General features: G+C 37.7%; 1 long non-coding RNA gene across 1 annotated transcript in view; it reads right to left on the minus strand.

The window, feature by feature from the left end:
• Positions 1–202: 202 nt before the first annotated feature.
• Positions 203–17,571, minus strand: part of LOC120861651 — a 77,575-nt gene continuing 60,206 nt past the window's right edge. Inside the window, exons 3-4 of the long non-coding RNA XR_005720569.1 lie at positions 846–885; positions 203–740 (exon numbers count right to left, since the gene is read on the minus strand). This is a non-coding gene — a long non-coding RNA (uncharacterized LOC120861651). The remainder of the gene's footprint in view (positions 741–845; positions 886–17,571) is intronic.

Raw genomic sequence — 17,571 nt, forward strand, 5'->3', positions numbered from 1 at the left:
TTCCATGGACAAAGGAGCCTGGGGGACTATAGTCCATGGGGTTGCAAAACAGTCAGACATGACTTAGTGACTGAATACAACAAAAGCAATCACAACATTTCCATTTTCTGTAAACACTTCAAATGTTCTGCTTTAAGGCTGTAAAAATGCATAGTGTTCCTTATCTTTCATGTTTATTTCAGATATGGAAACAGTATTACTGTCAATTATAGTTTTTCAACAGCATGTATTAGGAGAATTAAGGCCTATTGATTACTGTATGAGTCTTAAGTTTCTTTCTTTCTTTTTTTTTAGTTTCTTTTTTTTTTTTTTTCCTTTTCTTAGCAGATTGTAAATGTTTGTGCTCTTCTGGCACTTTGTACTATGATATTACTGTTACTACTTTGGATATATTTCTTTTTATAATTTGCTGCCCCTAGCATGATGTATTGCTCTTAATAAGTGTAAGAAATATTTTTTTAATAAAGCTGAGTCACAAAAATGTTACAGAATTATTTCCCCATTATTCAGTTCATTAAAGGTTATGAGACCATCATGTCTAACAGTAAGTGCATCTTTTAATTTCCTTGATTTTCCCTTCACCTTTTTTTTTTTTTTTTTCCTGTGGATAAGTGGCTCCCACAAGTCATTTCCTCCACATCCTCAGTAGGAAATATCTGTGGTTGTGGGACCAGGGGTGGCATCTCTCTTCTTATTTCCAGACTTTTTTCTTTTCTTTTCCTTTATTTGGTGTTCTTACTCTATAGTTTAAAAAAAAAAAAAAAGAATTTAGGAAAAAGAATTGAAAGTTAACAATTTGGAAGAGCAGAAATTAATTTTGGTTTTGAAAGAACTTAGATACTCACTATCACAGCTTTTCCACTCTGCAGAGGAAAAGAACGACATCTAGGGAAAGAGGACAAGGCAAAGAGACAGCAGAAATCTGCCTACTGAGAAGAACTTACTGAGCCTTCATTTCTTTCCGAGTGATGTTCCTGTTCAATACCACAAAGGCTAATAATATCTTTTGTAAGATGCAAATTGTCTCTCAGATATATAAGCATTTGGATTGATTTTTAAATTAACTGTATGTGAGAAACAGTCATCTATGAAAACAGATGAGGCTATAGAGGGCTAGGTGCTTAAATCAATTGGTGATAGATTCTGGGATCCCACTGTGCTCTGATCCTGAGTCTGGGGTTCATTTGCATTTGTTCTGGTGGCTGATCTCAGACTGTTGAGTGAGGGATCCTTGGAGCTGGTGTATGAGCTATCAAGATGCCATTTCTTTAGGCATTAGTCAGCATATCTTGAGAGGAATAAGTTAAACACCATTTGAATATAATTATGACTGTCCTTCAGAGACTCAAGAAGTCTAGGTTAAACTTAGAAGACAGCTAACAAAACCAGTGATGGATTGAGGAAGAGCACTAAGCCAAAAAATCCAGACTTTTCTTATTATTTGCCATAAACCAGCAGTATGATCTCTTTCATTTCTCTGGTGCTGTTTTCTAAATTTTGAAATGAGTTGTATTTGATAAACTTTAAACATCTTATGGTTCTTAAATTCTACTTCTATCACATTTGATCACTCATACTGTCCATTTTTATTATGTAGAGCAGATGTGAATTAGCATTCCCTGGGGGCTCAGATGGTAAAGAATCCACCTTCCAGTGCAGGAGACGCAAGAGACACAGGTTTGCTCCCTAGATCAGGAAGATCCCCCAGAGAAAGGAATGGCTACCCACTCCAATATTCTTGCCTAGGAAATCCATGGACAGAGCAGCCTGGTGGGCTACAGTTCATGGGGTTGCAAAGAGTCAGACACGACTGAATGAATAGCATTTTCAATATCTCATGAATTAGCATCACTGATCGTTCATTCACTCATTCAGCAGTTATTGAGCAAACTTCATGCTTCAGACTCTGTTCTAGATACTTGGGATACATTAGTGAATAAAGTTCACAAGGACTCCTGCCCCTTTTCCCCATATCCCCTAAAGTCACATTCTTGTAACAGAGAGAGACAAAATAACAATAAAAGATAATGATTTTTTTTTTTTAAATCTATGCTATATTATGGATTTCTCAGGTGGCTCAGATGGTAAAGAATATGGTTGCAATGCAGGAAACACAAGATTGATCCCTGAGTTTGGAAGATCCCCTGGAGAAGAAAATGACAATCCACTTCAGTATTCTTGCCTGGAGAATTCTATGGACAGAGGAGCCTGGCAAGCTATAGTCCATGGGATCACAAAGAGTTGGACATGATTGAGAAACTGACACTTTCACTTTCAGGCTATATTGAAAAAAAAAAAAAAAAAGATAGAAGTGGAAATTCCCCAGCTGTCCAGTGGTTGACTCTGCCTTTCAACACAGGCAGCGTTGGTTCTGTCCCTGGTTGGGGAACTAAGATCCCACATGCCCTGGGGTACAGCCAAAAAGTAACTAAAACATTGTAGAATTTGGCCAAAAGGATCAGTAGTAGTGAGATGGAAGTCTAAAATTAAATGTGGCAGTTAGAATAAACCTTACTAAGAAGGTGACATTGAGAAAATACTTGAAGAAGGTGAAGGAGGGGGCCTTGTGGACATCAACTGTCAGAGTGATTCAAGTAGAGAGAATGGCCAGTGGAAGGGCCCTGAGGCAGGTGCAAGCCTACGTGTCACAAAAAGAGTCCAGATGGCTGTGTGGTCAGAAGGATCTGGGGAAGGGAGGGGACAGGAGATCAAAGGCTGCAGGAAAGATTTTCAGCTCTGGAGCTCTAGGGGAGAGAGATAGCATGGGAGATCAAAGGCTGGTGATGGGGGTGGGGGTGCATTTAACTCTGTGACCTATGGCAGGAATGTTGGTTTTTACTCTGAATGAATTAGGGGTTTTCAGTAGAGAAGGACATCATCAATTGTTACAGTACTCCTGGTGAGAGATGACAGTGGCTTGGGCCAGGGTGGTGGCAGTGGAAACTTAATAAGATGTGACAAAATTCAGGTTTTATTTTAAAGCTAGAGCCAACAGGCTTTACTGACCCTGTGTATGTGTGGACTGAGAGAAAGAGAGATTTCTCTTGAGATACTGGAAAGATGGAGTTGCTGCTAACTTGGAAGGAAAGGTGACCGGTGGAAGTGGGTTTGGGATCAATAACAGGAATTAGGCTTTGAAGTAGAGATGCTGAGCGTAAACAAAGTCTATAAATATAAAAAGGATAGTTAAATAAACACTAGTATAGCTATATAATATAAGGCCATTCAGTAAAAAATAAATAGAAGTATATGCTATAAATATTTGTACAATCTTTGGTCTAAAAAAGCATGATAGAGTTTAGCACAATCATATTATGGTAAATAAACAACAAAAAATAAAGTAAATGGGTAAATAAATATAGAGAAGAAAAGAAAATATATATATATATATACACATATGTATACATATTTCTGCAAATATACAGAATGAGCTATAGCTTCTTAACATAATAAACTCTAAATAATGAAATTGGAAAAGGAGAACATTAATTTCTTCCCTCTTGTATATTGCAATGAGAAAATGAAATACTAATAAATCTCATTTCTATACTGAAAGTTCTAAATTCAGTTACCTGATTGTCCAAAACTTGTTACTGGAGGCAACATGGTATCATGACTTCAAATTAGAAAGATCTAGTTTCAAGTCAAAGATTTGTTTTCTGGCTCCTGGGATAAAATGCTCAATCTCACTAAATTTCTGACTTTTCATCTATAAAAAGGAGCTGATAATATTTACCATATAGTCTTGGATAGGAAAGCAAGTGCTTAATCAATAGTCTGCATTTTAATAAAGTCTATTAAATATCTTCCTTCTGCTAGAGATGAAATTAAAACTTTACAGTACACTGAAGCCTTTGATTATGTGGATCACAAGAAACTGTGGAAAATTCAAGAGATGGGAATACCAGACCACTTGACCTGCCTCTTGAGATATCTGTATGCAGTTCAGGAAGCAACAGTTAGAGCTGGATGTGGAACAACAGACTGGTTCCAAATAGGAAAAGGAGTACACCAAAGCTGTATATTGCCACCCTGCTTATTTAACTTACATGCAGAGTTCATCATGCAAAAAGCTGGGCTGGATGAAACACAAGCTGAAATCAAGACTGCCAGGAATATCACTAGCCTCAGATATGCAGATGACACCACCCTTATGGCAGAAAGTGAAGAATAACTAAAGAGCTTCTTGATGAAAGTGAAAGAGGAGAGTGCAAAAGTTGGCTTAAAACTCAACATTCAGAAAACTAAGACCATGGCATCTGGTCCCATCACTTCATGGGAAATAGATGGGGAAACAGTGCAAAGAGTGTCAGACTTTATTTTGGGGGGCTCCAAAATCACTGCACTGCAGCCATGAAATTAAAAGACGCTTACTTCTTGGAAGCAAAGTTATGACCAACCTAGATAGCATATTCAAAAACAGAGACATTACTTTGTCAACAAAGGTCCATCTAGTCAAGGCTATGGTTTTTCCAGTGGTCATGTATGGATGTGAGAGCTGGACTGTGAAGAAAGCTGAATGCTGAAGAATTGATGCTTCTGAACTGTGGTGTTGGAGAAGACTCTTGAGAGTCCCTTGGACTGCAAGGAGATCCAACCAGTCCATTCTAAAGGAGATCAGTCCTGGGTTTTCTTTGGAAGGACTGATGCTAAAGCTTAAACTCCAGTACTTTGGCCACCTTATGCGAAGTGTTGAGTCATTGGAAAAGACTCTGATGCTGGGAGGGATTGGGGGCAGGAAGAGAAGGAGACAACAAAGGATGTGATGGTTGAATGGCATCACCGACTCTATGGACATGAGTTTGAGTGAACTCTGGGAGTTGGTGATAGACAGGGAGGCCTGGCATGCTGCAATTCATAGGGTCGCAAACAGTCTGACACGACTGAGCGACTGAACTGAACTAATGACTACTGACATAAGGAGTCAAACCTGATGCCTATTAACTTAATTTATAATCATAAGAATTCATAAATATTAGAGCAAAGTCATTGGAAGTGATTCATATATTGAAATTTATTGAATTACTCTAATAGGGGATTTGGAATCTATAAAATAGGCAAATAACTCAATTTTCAGAGTTGTTTTAATACTTGAATGCAAAGCCATTTATCAAGATCTTTAAAATACAGTGTCATTCAAGCAAGTGATACCAGGTAAAGAAACTGCTAGGATTATAAGTTCTTCAAGTTTCCTCTTTAGGTGTTTTAGTCATAATAACTTAATTACTTAAAAAAAAAAAAAAACTATTTATTTGATCACACTGGTTCCTAGTTGCGGCATTCAGGATCTTTAGTTATGGCATGCATGTGGGATCTAGTTCCATGAAGAGATCAAATCCTGACCCCCTACATTGGGAGAGTGCAGTCTTAGCTACTGGACCACCAGGGAAGTCCCTCATGCATATTTTCAAAAGTAAGAATTTTGCTTAGCAAAAAAGCCTACAAGAATCCTGGTGCTGTATCAGCCTACTAATGACAGTTTCATGCTAATCTAACTGTCTTTTATATATTGTGTGAGAGAAATAGTGTATCCTAAAGAAAGGAAAGCTGATGTAGTCTCCAAATGAGTGCATGAGAGTTTCAGGGTCTTGAGTTCCCTTCTCAGTACAAGTGAATGTTTTGTCTTTTGCTACATGTGTGGGAACATTCTGCATAAAAATGTTAGACTGGTCTGACACATCACAGAAACATTGAAGTAGGCACGGAGAATAAGGAACTTGGGAGAGAAACATGAACTTCAGTTTCATCAGAGAAGGATAAAAGATTAAAAAAATAACTTGTTCTCAAGAATAACAACCATCTTCTCACATTGCCTATCTTTGAGTTGCAGAAATGCTCTGAGGATGCAAACACATTGGTGAAAAAGCATCAGATTAATAAAGATTTAATTAAGCTCTTACATCTCTAGTAATGGCTATGAGGTAAAACTGATCTACATTTGACTCTTTTTTAATTATAAATCCTAACTATGGATAGTACGAAGACTCTATAAATAAATATAAATATTTATATAAATATAAATATGAATAAGACTAAGACAACTACAGACTGAGACCATCTTGCCACCCAATGATGTTTTATGCTTATGATAAGTTGCTCAGTCATGTCTGATTCTTTGTGACCCCTTGGACTGCAGCATGCCAGGCTTCCCTATCCTTAACTTTCCCAAGATTTTACTCAAATTACTGTCCATTAAGTCACTGATGCCATCCAACCATCTCATCCTCTGTTGTCTCCTTCTCCTCCTACATTCAATCTCTCCTAGCATGAGGGTAGTTTTCAATAAGTCAGCTCTTCACATCAGGTGGCCAAAGTATTGGAACTTCAGCCTCAGCATCAGCCCTTCCAATGAATATTCAGGGTTGATTTCCTTTAGGATTGATTGGTTTGATATCCTTGCTGTCCCAGGGACTCTCAAAAGTCTTCGATAGCACAACAGTTAGAAGACATCAATTCTTCAGCACTCAGCCTTCTTTAGGGTCTAGCTCTCACATCCCTACATGACTACTGGAGAAACCATAGCTTTGACTAGATGGATATTTGTAGCCAACATGATGTCTCTGTTTTTTAATAATACTGTCTAAATTTGCCATAGCTTCTCTTCCACGGAGTAAGGATCTTTTAATTTCATGGCTACAGTCACTGTCCACAGTGATTTTGGAGCCCAAGAAAATAAAGTATGTCCCTGTTTTCATTGTTTCCCCATCTATTTGCATGAAGTGATGAGACCAAATACCATGATGGGTAGTTTTTTGATTGTTGAGTTTTAAACCAGCTTTTTCACTCTTCTTTTTCACCTTCATCAAGAGGCACTTAAGTTTCTCTTCGCTATCTGCCATAAGGGTGGTGTCATCTGCATATCTGAGGTTATTGATATTTCTCCCCACAATCTTGATTCCTGCTTGTGATACATCCAGCTTGGCATTTTGCATGATGTACTTTGCATATAAGTTATATAAGCAGGGTAACAAATAACAGCCTTGATGTACTTCTTTCCCAATTTTGAGTCAGTCTGTTGTTCCATGTCTGGTTTTAACTGTTGCTTCTTGACCTGCATATCCAATGAAGTTTATTTTATTTATTTTATTTAGAGTTGACAGATATTTTAGTAGATATGAATGCAAGTGAAAATATATAAAAAGTTTAGGATAAATAATAACATGACTTTTAAGTAAGGTCCACATCATTAAGTTACTCCTTAATCTAATCCATGTAGATATTTGACAACATTGACTATGCCAAAGTCTTTGACAGTGTGGATCACAATAAACTGTGGAAAATTCTTCAAGAGATGGGAATACCAGATCATCTAACCTGCCTCTTGAGAAATATGTATGCAGGTCAGGAAGCAACAGTTAGAACTGAACATGGAACAACAGAATGGTTCCAAATAGGAAAAGGAGTATGTCAAGGCTGTATATTGTCACCCTGCTTATTTAACTTATATGCAGAGTACATCATGAGAAATGCTGGACTGGAAGAAACACAAGCTGGAATCAAGATTGCTGAGAGAAATATCAATAACCTCAGATATGCAGATGACACCACCCTTATGGCAGAGAGTGAAGAGGAGCTAAAAAGCCTCTTGATGAAAGTGAAAGAGGAGAATGAAAAAGTTGGCTTAAAGCTCAACATTCAGAAATTAAAGATCATGGCATCCAGTCCCATCACTTCATGGGAAATAGATGGGGAATCAGTGGAAACAGTGTCAGACTTTAATTTTGGGGGCTCCAAAATCACTGCAGATAGTGACTGCAGCCATTAAATTAAAAGACATTTCCTCCTTGGAAGAAAAGTTATGACCCACCTAGATAGTATATTCAAAAGCAGAGACATTACTTTGCCGACTACGATTCGTCTAGTCAAGGCTATGGTTTTTCTTGTGGTCATGTATGGATGTGACAGTTGGACTGTGAAGAAGGCTGAGCGCTGAAGAATTGATCCGTTTGAACTGTGCTATTGGAGGAGACTCTTGAGAGTCCCTTGGACTGCAAGGAGATCCAACCAGTCCATTCTGAAAGAGATCAACCCTGGGATTTCTTTGGAAGGAATGATGCTAAAGCTGAAACTCCAGTACTTTGGCCACCTCATGCGAAGAGTGGACTCATTGGAAAATACTCTGATGCTGGGAGAGATTGGGGCAGGAGGAGAAGGGGACAAGAGAGGATGAGATGGCTGGATGGCATCACACACTCGATGGACGTGAGTCTGGGTCCACTCTGGGAGATGGTGATGGACAGGGAGGCCTGGCATGCTGAGATTCATGGGTCACAAAGAGTCGGACATGACTGAGAGACGAGACTGAACTGAACTGAACTTAATACTGCATATGGAATGCTGGTATAGATAGGAGAGAGAGTCCAGGTCTCTAAATGAATGGATTTATCAAACTTCTGCTGCTTGGATCTCCTTCAACACTCTTAGCACTGATGCTCTGTTCTACACCAATGCACCTAGTTGTACATTTCAGAAACACCCACTAACTCTGCAGATCCTGAGAATGTACAAACATTTGGAGGCTGCATTGAAGCTGCCTGAAAAATTCCTTATGATAAATTATTTTTCTTTTTTTTTTTATTTTATTTTTACTTTATTTTACTTTACAATACTGTATTGGTTTAATTATTTTTCAATTCTTGTTGTCTACTTAAGGAAAAGAAATTCTAGGAATCATTCCTTTTGAGACTTTTTTTTGTAGGTCAATAGAATCTTTCCACACAAGAACATCAGCATTGCACAAAAATTCAGGTTTTTTCATTTGTTTTCTTTGCTTCCTAATTCTCAAGTTTCATGAATGTCTCAGAACTCTCCAAATTTTCTGTTAAGACATAAAATCAAATGTTTTTGCTGTCAAAAATGGTGAATTTTGTACTGATATCATTTAAGGCAAGGGTCCCCAGCCAGCAGGCCTGAGACTGGCCTGTTAAGCATCTTGCTGCAGAGTAGCAGGAAAATTGAGGGAGTGAGTGAAGGTTCATGTGTTCTTCCTCACATTATCACTAGAACCATCCCCTTACCCCCATCCTTGGAAAAATTGTCTTCCATGAAACTGGTCCCTGATGCTGAAAGGTTGGGGGCCACTGATCTAAGGACATTATAGAATACTATTTGAAAGTGATTTCAAATTTCTGAAAAAGAGGGATTAAAATATTGTATGTGTTTCCTAAATATAGTTTAAGAAATCGACTTAATATCTGAGAAAAAAGGGATTTTATTAAGACTAGACATTAGAAGTTAGTTGATTTGAAATATTTTTCCATCAGTATTATTGCTAAGGTGCTAATTTCTGTGACTCTGTTTCTTTTTTTATACAATGGAAAATCTAATCTTTTCCACAAATTTACCATATAGGAAAACAAAGAGTACATATAAGATATTTGGGGAAAGGCCTTATTTATTTTTGTAAATAGTGTTACTTATCAGAAGAATAAGATCTAATGAGCCTGAACAGACAAGAGAGAGCAGTTATATTCAGTTCTCAATTATTTTTCTGAAGCATAAGTATTACACAGTATTGAAAAGCTCTGCCTAATCAGAAAGAGTGGGTTCAATGAACACTGGCAATATTTGTGTTACTTCTTAATAAAAGCAAGAAGTTGAAAAAACACCTGAAAGATATTTATGTAATCCTGAGTCTTTGTAATAGTACAAGAGTGAGGGTGGTAGGGAGAGTCTTTTAAAGGGATTGAACATGTGCTGCATGGTGCCTGAATTGGAGATGGTGTTATAGACCTGAAAAACTGCCCATGACAGATGCCCCAAACTCATATGTATCACATAAATAACACTACCTAGGATTCTGAAGAACAAGTGTTGTTTAAACCAAAACTTGATGATATGTTCAAAGGCCATCTCTTAAATGTTGACTTAAGCACTAACTAGACTAGAATAGAGCAAGACGAAAAACAAAAACAAAAACAGATCTGTATTCTTGGGAAGCTAAGAATGTGCATGTTTGCATAAAATGTACTTTTTCAAGAGGCTGCAATTTGAAAGTCAGGATTAAAAGTTCTAGAGTTTCTGTTATCCAAGTGAAGTAAGTTTTAGTTCATTAAATTTGAGAATCAATGTCAAGGAAGAAAGAGTAAATAGAACACTGGGTCGACTCAGACTTTATCCACTAGTTTTGGCTTTTAAAAAGGGGGCCCCAAAACTTTTTTTTTTTTTAATTTGGAATAAAAACAAATTATATAGAGGAAGAAAGTAAAAATGAGAGAGAAAGGAAGAAAAAAAGGAAACAAGGAGGGAAGAAAGAAAGGAAATTAAAATACCAGATAAATATTGAGTTGACTCATATCTGCAAGATGTTACAGAAAAATCTGAACAGATATTTGGCCTACTCAATACTATGTTTATCCTCTGGAAAATACGCATTCTTTTCTCTAAATATCTTACAGAACTTTAGTATCTCCCCTCTTGTTGTTCAGGGATAACATTAAACCCAATCAATATTTTATTTTTTGAAAAGTAGTTTTAAGAATTATTTAATGACAACTTTGAGATGTAAATAAACAAACAGCATTATACTGTATAACACTTATCCCTGAAGATAGGATTTAATACCACTTCTTTTCCTTCATTTTCAGTCCTAAAAAAAAAAAAAAGAAAGAAAGAAAGAAAGAAAAGAAAAGAAAAACTCTCCCCGAAACAAACAAATGCTCAGGAGCAGTTGACAGTAACAAAGATCTTTTTGTTCAAAAATACTCTTAGCACTACATAAAATCAGCTGAATGAGACCAGCTGTGTGGCATATTACTTTGAAATGGCCCCACAGTGATTCTTGTTTTGATTCTCAGGTGCATGCACCAGCTGCAGGATTCCCAAACTAGACTTTTCTTATTTGCATCACAACATCTGAGAAAATAGACTGTTTGTGGATCTTCTTTTTCCCAGCATTTTTTGTCCTCTCTTAAACAGGAGTAAACAAACCATATTCTTCAATTTATTAGTTTAGTGGAGTCCCAGTCTTATGAAATTCATTAATGAAGTAGCGAATTCCACCTGTTTATAGTGATTGTGCCATCTTTTGGAAGTTTTTTCACACCCACCAAATATATTTTCATTCACTAGAAAATTACTTTATCAATATTAGTGGCAGCTTCTGATGTTAAAAATCAATGGCATCTCACAGATTTACAACTGCAAATTCAACAGTTGTTTGTTTCAGAGTTCAAGCAGAGCTGTAGCTAGGCTATGGACATCAGTCCATAATTCAAAGGCAGTCTTGGGAGTTGAGTGTGGAATGTCTTTGTACTCTAATCATATATTTTACATCTCCCCAGGGACTGGTAAGGAATAGTTGATTTTCTCTTTCAGCTGCCACACTGTGTGTCTCATCTCCCAGAGGGGCTTCTGCCCTCAACTTTCTTCCCATTTAGCTCTACTTAAAATTTTTATTTTTAGTGCCATCATTCTTAACTTTGCTTTTCAGCCAGTGGTGTGTGAACAGCAGAATTTATTTTGCCCAGGTCAGGGGGAATCATGCCTGGAATCCTTGTCATTTTCAAGTTCCTAAAGTAATATTTTGCTTGTTAATTTTCTAAATGTTATGTTGCCAAAAGAGTAAATCTTAATAGTCTTCATTACAAGAATTTTTTTTTTCTAACTATGAATGGTAGCAGATATTACTAATTTTTTTTATGGTGTTCATTTTGCAATGTGTACAAATAGTGAATCATTATATTGTATACCTGGAACAAATATACTATGTCAACTATAACTCAATTTAAAAATATATATATATATATATATACATCATAAAGAAAATTGCTTCTCTAGTTAACATTTTCTAAGATTTTACTGTGTAAATAGCTATAGAGAAATTAATTCAAGTGAAGTGAAAATGGTTGTACAGATGACAAATTAATTACTTTTGATCTTTTTCTATAAAAATGTGAGGAATATACTTTTCTGTGTTGATAATTTCCTTTCAGAATTAATTCAAAGTAGCCAATAAATTCATTTGTTGAAATGATTACTGTAAGCAAATGATTATAACTTCTTTCAAAATTATCCTATATGAATCTCAGAGGGAAACATAACAACAACAACAACAAAAAGAACCAACAACACAGAATGTGTGCCTAACTACAACTACTTGTGGAGAAGCAGCTCAGACACTTGCCTCTGCCAGCAGTGAGTGGGGACACTGCAGGGAGGTGCAGGCTACATCACCAGTCCTTAGGGTAAGGACTAGGCTTGAATGTCCTGAGGACAATCTGAGGGGGCTAATATGAGATAGCAACGCCTCCCCCACCCCCCCCACACACAAAAAAATCACCTTTCCCACAAAAGGTTCTTGCACTGCATGATGACCCCTGGTGAGCTCACAGAGCAAAAGATTGTGCCCTAGCAAATACCCAAAGAGAGCAAGCTGACTGCCATTTAGGGCCCTGCCTCCCTGGAGACAGAGAGGCCGGTGTGTAACAGCTAGAGCCAGAAGTCAAGGAGCTGCTGCAATCATGGCCCCAGAGACCACATCTTCCACCAAACTATGATAAGGCTGCCAGTTGATAACTACATCTTCCTGAGATCCTGGGCAGATCACATCTACCAGAGTGTTACAGCCTGAAATCAGAACCCAGAGGAGACACTCAGAACACCTGGGACTGTACCATCGCAGCACACTTAGGAAACCAAGTTTCCTGGGACTGGGAAAAGCATAGGACACGTGGCCTACCTGGGACAGTGCTGTCACCAAGCCCCCAGTTGCCTGAGTGGCCTGGACCTGGGAAGGGGACAAAACAACACAGCCCATCTGGGTCTGTGCCCTTGCAGAACACCTGAGAACCTGAGCAGCTTAGACCTGGGAAGTGCATGAAACACAGGGTCCTCTTGGGACAATACCCTGGTGGAGCACCCTGGAGCCTGAGCAGTGTGGACCGAGGAAATACACACCACTTGGGTCCGTGGCAAACCCAGTGTGGTCCATCCACTGCAAGGAGTCCCCACACATGCCAGTGGCATTTGTTTGCAGTATCCCTCCTTCCCCACAGCAAAACTGAACAAGTGAGCCTAAATAAGTGGCAACCTTCACCCCTTGTGTCAGGGCAGAAATTAGACACTGAAGAGAGTTGCAAACAAAGGAAGCCAAAATAAACAAAGAAACGTTAACCATCCGAGAAGTGACAAGTGCAACAGATTAAAACCCTGCAGTTCATGCTGAGACTGTGTATTTGAGAGGCAACTATAGACCTTGAGAACAAGCCCAAACTGAAACAAGGGACAATCTGACACTGAACTGATGCCACACTGACCACAACAGCTCCAGAAACATTCCTAAATATATATATATCTTTTACTATTATAACTTCTTTATTTTTAAAAAAATTAGTTCTTTATTACACCATTAACTTTCATTTTTATACCCTACTATTACCTTTCTATGGAGAGGGCAATGGCAACCCACTCCAGTAGTCTTGCCTGGAAAGTCCCATGGACAGAGGAGCCTGGTGGGCTGCAGTCCATGGGGTCGCAAAGAGTCCGATGCGACTGAGTGACTTCCCTTTCACTTTTCACTTTCATGCACTGGAGAAGGAAATGGCAACCCACTCAAGTGTTCTTGCCTGGAGAATCCCAGGGACGGTAGAGCCTGGTGGGCTGCCATCTATGGGGTCGTACAGAGTCAGACACGACTGAAGCAACTTAGCAGCAGCAGCCAGCAGCATTACCTTTCTAAAAAAAAAAAAGAAAGAAAGAAAGAAAGAAAGAAAAGAAAAGAAAAAAACTATTTTTCTAAAGCAAATTTCATATATTTAAAAAAAAAATTTTGTGATTGATTTTGTTTTATATTTTTTATATTGTATTTTTGAGAGTCTAAGCTCTATCCTAGGTTTTTAATATTTGCTTTTTTATATTTGATATCAATTTTGTACCTTTAAAATCTAATCTTCAGTATCCATTTTCACTCAGGGATTTGATTACTGGCTAGATTGCTCTCTCCACTTTTGACTTTCCCTATTGCCCTCTGGGTCAGCTCTGTCTCCTTCCTTGATCTTTTCTATATATCTCTGTGACTCTCTCTGGGTGTTCCTGGCTGAGGAGAGCACTTAGGGATTCAGCTATTGACTTGATTGCTCTCTCTCCTTTTGACTCTCACTTTTCTCCTCCTGGTCATGTCTATCTCCCTCCTCCCTCTTCTGTTCTCTATATAACTCTGTAAATCTCTCTGGGTGTTCCTGGGTATGGATAATTATTTCACCATTAACTTAGTGGTTTTATCTTCTGTGCTGTATGGATGAAGAAGTCTTGAAGCTACTGTAAGAGGAGGACTGAAACCCAGAGAAGGAGGCTCAATTCCAGAACTTTATAACATTAGAGAACTCCAGATTCCAGGGAACATTAATTGACAAGAGCACACCCAAAAGTCTCCATACATACCCTGAAACCAAGCTCCCCACAAGAGCCAACAAATTTCAGTACAAGACAAACCATGCTAATTCTCCAGCAAAACGGGAGCACAACCCTAACATTAAGAGATAGCTTTTGTCCAAAGCCATAAAAAACCCATAGAGACTTCACTGCACTACAGAGAGAAGAGATCCAGATCCAGCCACCATAACACAGAAAGAAGTTCCACCAATCAGAAAACCTTGAAAAGCCTCTGGTCCAAACACACCCACTGAGAGCAGTATTCACAATTAAGAGGAATCATGACCTTCCAGCCTGCAGAAAGGGCATCCCAAACACAGCAACCTAAACAAAATGAAAAGTCAGAGAAATGCTCAGCAGGTTACCAAACCCAACAAAAGAGGAGTAGATAGCGAGTCTACCCAAAAAAGAATTCAGAAAAATGATAGTAAACAATATCCAAAACCTTGAAAACAAAATGGAGTTACAGATAAATAGACCAGAGACAAGGATTGAGAAGATGCAAAAAATGTTTAACAAGGACCTAGAAGAGATACAGAAAAGTCAAACAATAATGAACAATGCAATAACTTGGATTAGAAAAACTCTGGAGAGAACCAAAAGTAGAATAACTGAGGCAGATGAGAGAGGATAAGTGAGGTGGAAGATAGAATTGTGGAAATAAATGAAAGAGAGAGGAAAAAAGAATTAAAAGAAATGAAGACAACCTCAGATACCTGTGGGCCAATGTTAAATGCCTCAAGACACATAGGTGTCCCAGAAGACAAAAAGAAAGGCATGAGAAAATACTTGAGGAGATAATAGTTGAAAACTCTCATAAAATGGTGAAAGAAATAGCTCCCCGAGTCCAAGAAACCCAGAGAGTCCCAAACAGGATAAACTCAAGGCACATACTAATCAAATTAACAAAAGTTAAACACAAAGGGCAAACATTAAAATCAGCAAGGGAAAAGCAACAAATAACACACAAGGGGATCCCTATAAGGATAACAGCTGACCTTTCAGGTCAACTCTCCAGGCCAGAAGGGAATGGCTGGACATACTTAAAGTGATGAAAGAGAAAAACCTACAACCAAGATTATTCTACCCAGTAAGGATCTCATTTAGATATGAAAGAGAAATCAAAAGCTTTACAGAGAAGCAAAAGCTAACAGAATTCAGTACAAGCAAACCAGTGCTTCAACAAATTCTAGAGGAATTTCTCTAGACAGGAAACACAGAAAAGATTTATAAAAAATGAGCTCAAAACAAGAAAGTAAATGGTAAGGATCATACTTAATAATTACTTTAAATGTACATGGGTTAGATGCTCCAGCCAAAAGATAAAGACTGGCTAAATGGACACAAAAATAAGACCCCTATATACGCTGTCTACAAGAGACCCACCTCAAACCTAGGGACACATACAGACTGAAAGTGAAGGGCTGGAAAAGGACATGTAAATGGAGACAAAAAAAAAAAAAAAAAAGCAGGAGTTGCAATACTCATATCAGATAAAATAGACCTTGAAAAGATGACCATGATAAGAGACAAAGAAGGACACTACATAATGATCAAGGGCTCAATCCAAGAGGAAGATATAACAATTATAAATATATGTACACCCAACATAAGAACACCCCAACATGGAAGCCAAATGCTAACAAGTATGAAAGGAGAAATTAACAGTAACACAATATCAGTGTGGGTCTTTATGGATAGATCAACCAGACAGAAAATTAGCAAGGAAACACAGCTTTAAATGATACAATGGACCAGTTAGGCCAAATAGGGCTTTTCACCCCAAACACAGGGCTTTTCACCCCAAAATGATGGATTTCACCTTTTGTTCAAGTGTGCCCAGAACATTCAACAGGATAAATCATATCCTGCACCACAAATCTAGCCTTGGTAAATTGAACCATGAAGAAACAGAAAATCTAAACAAACCAATCAAAATCACAGAAATCAAAACTAATCAAAAATCTTCCAACAAACAAAAGTCCAGGACCAGATGGCTTCTTAGGTGAATTCTACCAAAAATTTAGAGACCTAATATCTATCCAACTCAATATCTTCCAGAAAATTGCAGAGGAAAGTAAACTCCTAAACTCATTCTATGAGGCCACCATTACCCTAATACCAAAATCAGACAAAGATGTCACACACACACACAAAAGAAAAAAAAAAAAAATTACAGGCTAAAATCACTGATGAATATAGATGCAAAAATCCTCAACAAAATTCTAGCAAACAGAATCCAACAACATATTAAAGATATTATACATCATGACCAAGTGGACTTTATCCCAAGAGTGCAAGGATTCTTCAATACTTGCAAATCAATCAATGTGATACACCATATTAACAAATTGAAAGATAAAAACCATATGATTATCTGTATAGATGCAGAGAAACCCTTTGACTAAATTCAACAGCCATTATGACAAACACTCTCCAGAAGCAGGCATAGAAGGAAAATACCTCAACATAATAAAAGTCATATATGACAAACCCGCAGAAAGCATTATACTTAATGGAGAAAACTGAAAGCATTTCCTCTAAAATTAGGAACAAGATAAGGGTGCCCACTGTCACCACTACTATTCAACATAGTTTGGAATTATTGGCCACAGCAATTGGAGAAGAAAAAGAAATAACAGGAATCTAGTTTGAAACAGAAAAAGTAAAACTCTCACTTTTTGCAGATGACCTGAACCTTTACATAGAAAACCCTAAAGATACTGCCAGAAAGTTACTAGAGCTAATCAATGAAAATAGTAAAGTTTCAGGATATAAAATTAATACACAGAAATCCCTTGCATTCCTAAACACTAACAACAGGAAACAGGAAGAGAAATTAAGGAAACAATTCTATTCAATATTGTAACAAAAATAATAAAATAATTAGGGATAAATTTATGTAAAAAAAAAAAAAGACCTATATATAGAAAACTATAAGACACTGCTCAGTCATGTCCGACTCTTTGCGACCCCATGGACTGTAGCTGCCAGGCTTCTCCATCCATGGGATTTTCCAGGCAAGAATACTGGAGTGGGTTGCCATTTTCCTTCTCCAGGTGATCTTCCCAACCAAGGGATCCAACCCAGGTCTCCCACATTGTAGGCAGATGCTTTTACCGTCTTAGCCACAAGGGGAGGCCTATAAGACACTGATGAAATAAGTCAAAGATAGCACAAATAGATGGAGAAATATACCAT

Source organism: Oryx dammah, unplaced genomic scaffold (assembly GCF_014754425.2).
Source record: "Oryx dammah isolate SB20612 unplaced genomic scaffold, SCBI_Odam_1.1 HiC_scaffold_3, whole genome shotgun sequence".
Classification (NCBI taxonomy): domain Eukaryota; kingdom Metazoa; phylum Chordata; class Mammalia; order Artiodactyla; family Bovidae; genus Oryx; species Oryx dammah.